General features: G+C 39.4%; 1 pseudogene; it reads left to right on the top strand.

The window, feature by feature from the left end:
• The first annotated feature begins 4864 nt into the window (after positions 1-4864).
• On the top strand, positions 4865-5599 carry LOC149846142 (enoyl-CoA delta isomerase 2, peroxisomal pseudogene; annotated as a pseudogene).
• Positions 5600-7286: the final 1687 nt, after the last annotated feature.

The following is a 7286-nucleotide window of genomic DNA, read 5'->3' as shown; positions in this document are numbered from 1 at the left end:
TTAAGGCTATGTATCACTTGCAAATATCTTGACAAGAGATTGTCCAAAACGCAACACAAATTTGTTGAAAGGTAAGTTCTACATGTTCGCACACTATGCACAATTGTTAAAGCGAAGGCTGCACCCTCACGACTCGCCCAAGTGCTCCCCGACACCAAAGGCTGACCTCTCGAGTATGCAATGAATGACTGCAAGTTGTTAAAAGGGTGTGTGAGCACAGTAACACAAGCACGCGTGCTTACAATCACATAAGATAGAGAAGGCAGAAAGCAAGAGAGAGCAAAAATACAAGATGCATACCTTTTTATAGTAAAAGAAAGTGTATACAAAGGGGTTTTGTATATCTTAGTACACCGGGGATCTTAGGGCAAAGCTCTTTACAAACACTTAAGAAGAGCAAAGAGTTATTACATCAAGCAAGAAAAGAGAAAAAACTTGACGATCCATAACATGTTCCCCTACCTAAGTCGGCGCCATCCTCAGCATCAATCGGGCATGGTACTCTTCCACAAGCTGGTGATGTTACCTTATGTTGAATGCTTTCTCCCAAGTTGATTCTCTCTTCAACAGTCCTTTCCACTGCACCAAATACTTATTTACTTCGATGATGTAGTTGTTAAAGTGGCTAAGGATCGTGTGTTGTTCTCTACTTGTGCTAGATACTTGCATGTTGAGGTATGCTTCATTGTGGATCATCCTCATCTTCGTGGAACGACTTTAAGTTTGACACATGAAACAAAAGATGCACCTGAAAAATTATTGGTAAGTTCAACTTGTATGCCAAGTTTCCAATGTACCTAGTGATGTTGAAGGGGTCATCATATTTGTGAATGAGTCGTCGGTGTGTTCCTGAAAGATAATTGTATATTCGAAAAAGAGCTTCATCTACACCTTATCTCTAACACAAAACTTTGCAGGTCAATGCTTCTCGTCTACTCATTTATTCATGTACATTATCAGCTTGTTCAAGTATGCATTTGTCAACTTTGTATGGTCCTGACAGTTTCTGATAGACTGGTATGCATAAGGTCTTTTCCCACATACTCGAGCATCAAGAGACCGTGAAGTTTGTGGTTGTTGTTTTGTTGCAATTTCAAATAGACTATGACCTGATGACTTACTCTTTCAGGAGATTGTAGCAGAAATGAACAATATTAAGCAACCCAATTTATTTGGTTGGCACTAATAATGTATTGAAGATATTCTTTCAGCATGCCATTAATCTGCTTGATTTGCTCACCAATCTGAGGATAAAAACTCATGCTGAAGTCCAAGTTTGTCTCTATTAAGTAAAATACTTGTCGCCAAATTTTTTTAATGAAACAAGTATTACGATCACTGACAATGCTTTATAGAATTCCTCAATGCTTGATCACATATCATATGAATAACTTCGCAGTGTCAGCAATTGAGCAAGTAGCAGGTATAAAGACAACATACTTTGAAAACTTGTCCATAACTATAAGAATTGAGTTGCATCTCGATATAGTTGGCAAGCTAATAATTTGTGACACAGTCCCACTAATGGCTTGACACGGGTAATGGCTCTAATAATCCAATTGGTCTTTGGTTCATGACCTTATCTTGCTAACAAATCAAGCAAGTATGCACGCTCTAATAACGCTAATGTCCATTGTTGTCCTGGGTGACTAGCCCAGTGCGTATAGTGACATTTTTGCATCAAGTGCCTTCATAGACTACCTTATTGAGGGATGTACATACAACCCTCAGTGGTGCATATATAGCAAATCATCTTCCAACCAAAACCTTTGGGTTTTTCCTCTATTCACTAAAGTGACAAGCTATTGAGTCATCAGATCATTTCTCAATCATTCTCTAACTTACTCGAGTAGATCGTTCATCGGTTAACTAGAGTTGCCTTCTCCTTTGTGCAATTTCACAAGTTTCTTCTTTCGACTCAAGGCATCGACAACGACATTGATCATATCTAGCTTATACTTTAAGTCTATCAAATTCCTCTAGAAACTCCTACCAGTGAGATTGTCTCAAACTCAACTTCTTCTGGGTCTGAAAATAACTCGCACATCATAGATGTAGCTTCTTCAGCAGTTCGATAGACATCACATCACCGAACTCTTTCAATACATGCACTAAAGCCTATGACACATCTACAATATCTCTTCTTTCACTTCTCGGATCTTCACAAGGAAGGTATTGTCATCTCTCTTCATGCCTTTCTTCAGTTAGAGCGCAAACACCAAACACTTACAAAGGCTTAGGTTTCTCTGCAGTCAGTGCGGCAATCATGTAAGGCTACTTATGGTCCTCAAAACTAATAACATTCAAATGAGGCATCGACATTGCCTTGTTGTTTCACGTGGATTCTTTTCTAAGGATAACCTTATCATCCGTAGGGTCTATGGGGTACCACTTTGTCACGGTCTTAAAGTGAAAGCCCTCGTGACTTGTCCCAGTGCTCCCCAACACCAAAGGTTGCTTCTCGAGTATGCAACAAATGAGCACAAATTGTCCCTCAAAGGGCGTGCGGGTGCAGTAACACGCACGTAAAATCACATAAGTGAGATGGCAGTGAGCAACAAAACAAGAAATCTTAACTTGTATTAAAAGAAAGCATGTACAAAGGGTTTTTTAATATCTTGGTACGCGGGGGATCATTTAAGAGCAAAGAGGTATTAAATCAAGCAAACAGAGTGAAAAACTTGGTGGTCCGGAACAGACAATATGTATAACTTAAGAGATGGTTTAAAGCAATAGTTATTTATAGTACAATATAGTTTGGTAAGTTAATTACACTTGCCAAGATAGTAATTATGAGATAACAGATCGATCCAACCAATTCAATAAACTCTCATTTTGAAAACAAAGGGACAAAAAGAAAATGATTGGGCAAATTCACCACACAAACAAACAAAGCTTGCCCACAAGGACTCTCCTCATTTGTTAGGGGCTACATGTGAATGACACCAAGTTGATGGGAGGTAACAAGTTCAAAACCCACGAGTGGATCAGTGATGGACAATTTTTTTTTTAAAATAAAAAAACTACAAGTAATGGTGGTCTTGTCATTTTTTTCTCCTAAACAATTAGGATGAACTCTGGACGCGCGTCCAGCATTTTGCCCGTCCATTCTTACTGGTTTTCCTTGGTAAAACGATTGAATAGGCTTCCTAATATGTTCAGTGGTGCTTCTTGGATAAAATAATCCTAACCTTTTATAACATTTGGCGTCCAAGTCGATCCCAACTGTTTACAGCAATTTTCCATGGAAAAAGATTCACCATCCCCAACCATTACCATGATTCTTGAAGGGCAATTTACCAAGACTCTAACTTATCACCCATTTGCGATTTCAGCTGCTTATTGTTTCTATTTATCAGATCCATTTCAAACACTCCTTTGAGGTGTAAAACGACGATTTTTGTCAAATGTGATAAAAACAGCTCATCTTTCTCCTCTTCTTTTAGGCGGATCAATAAGAAGGTCATTTTGATTATTTTTTGGTATGCTAAACACTAAACAGGCGCCAGCTGAATGATTTTAGGGCCACGTACGTCTTTGAAATGTGAATAATAAAACAAAATTTGACTGACTTCTAGATTCTAATAATTAATAGCTTACAAGTAGGCACGGTTTTGTAAAATTTCCAAAACAGGATAGCCTTTCTAAGAAAATCCGTGAACCAAACACTTATATACCAGTGTGACAAATATCGCGAGATTTATGAAAATCTAGCGAGAAATTGCCTGAAAGTTTAAAACGGCAATTTCTCATGAGATTTTCAAAATATCGCAAGATTTATGAAAAAAAATAAATACCACGATTTAAACACAATATTTATGTTTTAAATGGCTATTTATCGTGAAAAAATCCTATATTTTTATTTTTAAGTAATTTTTATTAATATTTTCTTATAAAAAAATATTTTTTTATAATTTTTAATTAACTTTTTATTGCCGAGATTTTGCCTGAAAAAATGCAAGATTTATGGAATTTTTTCAATTTCTCGTGAGTTTTTGAAAAACGAGAAATTACCCATAAAAACTTTTGTCACTATGACACTTACTAATACACGGTGATTCGAAATATGGTGAATTTAACATGATATTTTGAATGGTGGTTATTTCCCGATAAAGCACGATTTAAAAAAAAATGGTCGTTTTTGAGAGTATTGCATTTAAATGCGATATATTGATGCGTCAATATTTTCCCTTGCTTTTTTTTTTCCTAATGTGATAACATTTTGTAATTCACATTGTTGTAGTATATAGTTTATGTGTGTTATATATATTTTGTACTTTTTGGTACTCCAATATTTTCTTAAGAAAGCCAAATTTACAAAAAAAGTGCAAGATTTCCCCATAGATTTGTCTGTGCCGTCACCCCAACCTCATAGGGGTCAGGTTTGATCCAGACCCGACCATACCAAACCCTATAGGGTCAGGGTTTGGTGATAAAAAAGGACTGATTAAAAACTGGTTCAAACTTAAAAAGGACGTAAAGGGTCTGATTAGTATATGGAGCTGGGTATGGTTTTGTGAAATTTCATATCACAGCCGAATTCGACCGGAGTTCCAATTAAGACCCATGATTTCTCAATATAAACAAAGATACAAAAGTATTATTTTACTGGGTATAAACAGGTTCTTGTTCATATAATCCTTAGAGGATCCGGGTATGGTTTTTCTTATAACGAACCTTATATGACCCAGGTTCGGACCCGATACCAGCACCTCAATACAAGTCCGGGTTCAGACTCACCTGGGTCAGACCTAGATCTGACTCGCTAACACCCTCATCCCGCTCCTTTCTTATTCTCCCTTCCAAGTTCCATCCATTCTTGTCTGCAACACGGCAGAACCCAGAGACCCACCAAGCGAAAAGGATGGAACAAACCCAGAATTGGGCATCCTGCAGGCTGGAGAAGAAGGGCAGGGTCTATATCCTCACCCTCACCGGACCCGGCGACCACCGCTTCAACCCCGATACCGTCGACGACATATCCGCCGCCCTGGACGCCGTCCGGCGCTCCGAGGACGCCGGCGCCCTAGTCACCACCAACGAGGGCCGGTACTTCTCCAACGGCCTCGACATCGCCTGGATCGCCCGGAACCTCTCCTCCGGCGGCCTCGGCCTCATCCAGCTCAAATTCGAGGGCCTCTTGTCTTCCATGATGAAGCTCGGCGTGCCCACCATCGCCGCAGTCCGCGGCCACGCCGCCGGCGGCGGGTTCATGCTCGCGCTCGCCCACGACTACCGGTTCATGAAATCCGGCAAGGAAGTGCTCTACATGAGCGAGCTAGATCACGGTATGTTCATGCCCAGGAGCTTGATGTCCGTGATCAGGAGCAAGCTCACTTGTGGTCCGTTAATGGAGGTCGTGCTGAAGGCCAGGAAGTTCGGCGCTTCCGACGCCTTCGAGCTCGGTGTCGTCAACCGCGTCTTTGATAGCGCGCAGAAGACGATCGAGTCCGCCATTGATGAAGCGGAGAAGCTAGCCAACAGGAATTGGAAGAGGGATGTTTATGCCAGTTTGAGGGAGACGGCCTTTCCCGGCGTAATCGAGGAGCTAGAGGCGCATAAGGACCCTTATGTGTGGCCCAAAGGCTCGAAGCTCTAATGGTATTAGGTATTGTTTTGTTCTGTGCATTGTGGTTTTTGCTTTTTTGGGGGTTTGGATGTGATTAATCTTATCTATGAATGATCTGAATTGGGGTTCTAGATTTAGTCACATGCAGCAATATGATCAAATTCTCAAAGTAATGATGTGTTGGTGTTAGACAGTAAGACAGACCCTAAAAGCCGTTTATGTTTGTTTAATTTGCAGTTCAATTGGAAGTAGATATTAACCTCAAAAATTGTCATTCGATTTGTTATGTATCCATATGAGTTATTCTTGAATCCCATTGGCATTCTTGAATCAAACATAGTTCTTTGTGGACATTGTTGGCTAGACAAATCATTCGTTGCACTTAATCAGTTATCTGAGCAACAATGGGAACTTCTATGGGAGGGTCAGTCCCAATCAGGATTTAGTTTTGTTTATCGTTACCAGGAAACAAAATGGATACGAACATGAAATGGAAGCTGGGAGGTGTTGTGAAGCACATAAAAAATGAGAAGGAAACATATAGAAAGCAATATGAAGTGCATGGGGAAGCAAATAAGAAATGAGATGAACATAAGTGTAAATCGATATAAAACCAACATGAAAGCTTGTTATAGAATAATTATTATTTTTTAATATGAAAAACTTAGAAAGTGAGAGGTAAGAGAGAGAGAAACATTTAGGAAGCAAAAGAGAATCAATTTGGGAAATGAGGGGAAGTGAGCTTCCCATTAAAGGGAATCAAGTTTCTCAAAAGGAAGGAATTTCCTGCTTTGGGGAAAACTAGTGTCCCCATGAATCAAAAAACTTTTGGTAACTAGGAGTCTTTTGCTTTGCTTCCATCGGGCAACTATCTATTTGATTTTGTTTATTACACTGGGTTGTAGATGGTTTCTGTACGAAACCATTATTTCACTTTTTCTCTTTTCCAGTCAGAATATTGATATTGACAGGAAATCGCTCTTATTGTGTTCAAAATTCATGAATAGATCTTCTGCATCTACTAACGCCTTTACTTGCCTGTATACAAAAATGGAACTTTGATTCTTTTGAATATCACGTAATATTACAGCTGCTCTTTGTGTCACGCTAAAGTACAAAGGGTTGTTGTGAACCTCATTGGCATATGCAAAAGCTGTGAGATCAGATAAGTTGATCTTTGCTCAGGAGTGTGCGGTACTGAGCAGTCCCTCCTGTAGAAACTCTTGCAGACAGTATAACTTTGTGAGATAAATTTAGCAGTCTTTTGTCAAGTTGAGCATGATAGTTGCTTTCGTTATAACGTTTTGGGCTTGCAAGAACCTTTGAGGAACATCTGCCTTTTTCCCAGTTTCAAGTTTAAAATTATCTTCCAAAGATATCCAGTTGTCCATAAACTGAAATTCATAAAGGGGAAAAAATTACAAAATTCAAGGGCTCTGAGTTCCCCTACCAGATATCCATGTAGAGTTAATTAATATGCTCCACCTGCCTCCGAATTTGAAGGTGTTGGCGATGATCCATTCAAACTTCATCGTCTCTGAATATTTGGGATTCACAGTGAAACTCATTTCTACATCTGTGCAGTCATTGCAAGGATGCACGTGTAGAAGCCATTATTCTAGGAGATTAGTTGGTTCATGGACTCGTAGGTATCTGTAATACGGAGATGATAGTTCCAGCTTTGTCTAGTTTCTTTGACGTATGTATGTCATATTAG

This window comes from Nuphar pumila, chromosome 2 (assembly GCF_984573655.1).
Source record: "Nuphar pumila chromosome 2, dmNupPumi1.hap1.1, whole genome shotgun sequence".
NCBI classification, from domain to species: Eukaryota; Viridiplantae; Streptophyta; class Magnoliopsida; order Nymphaeales; family Nymphaeaceae; genus Nuphar; species Nuphar pumila.
This window is presented reverse-complemented; position numbering and strand designations above follow the sequence as displayed.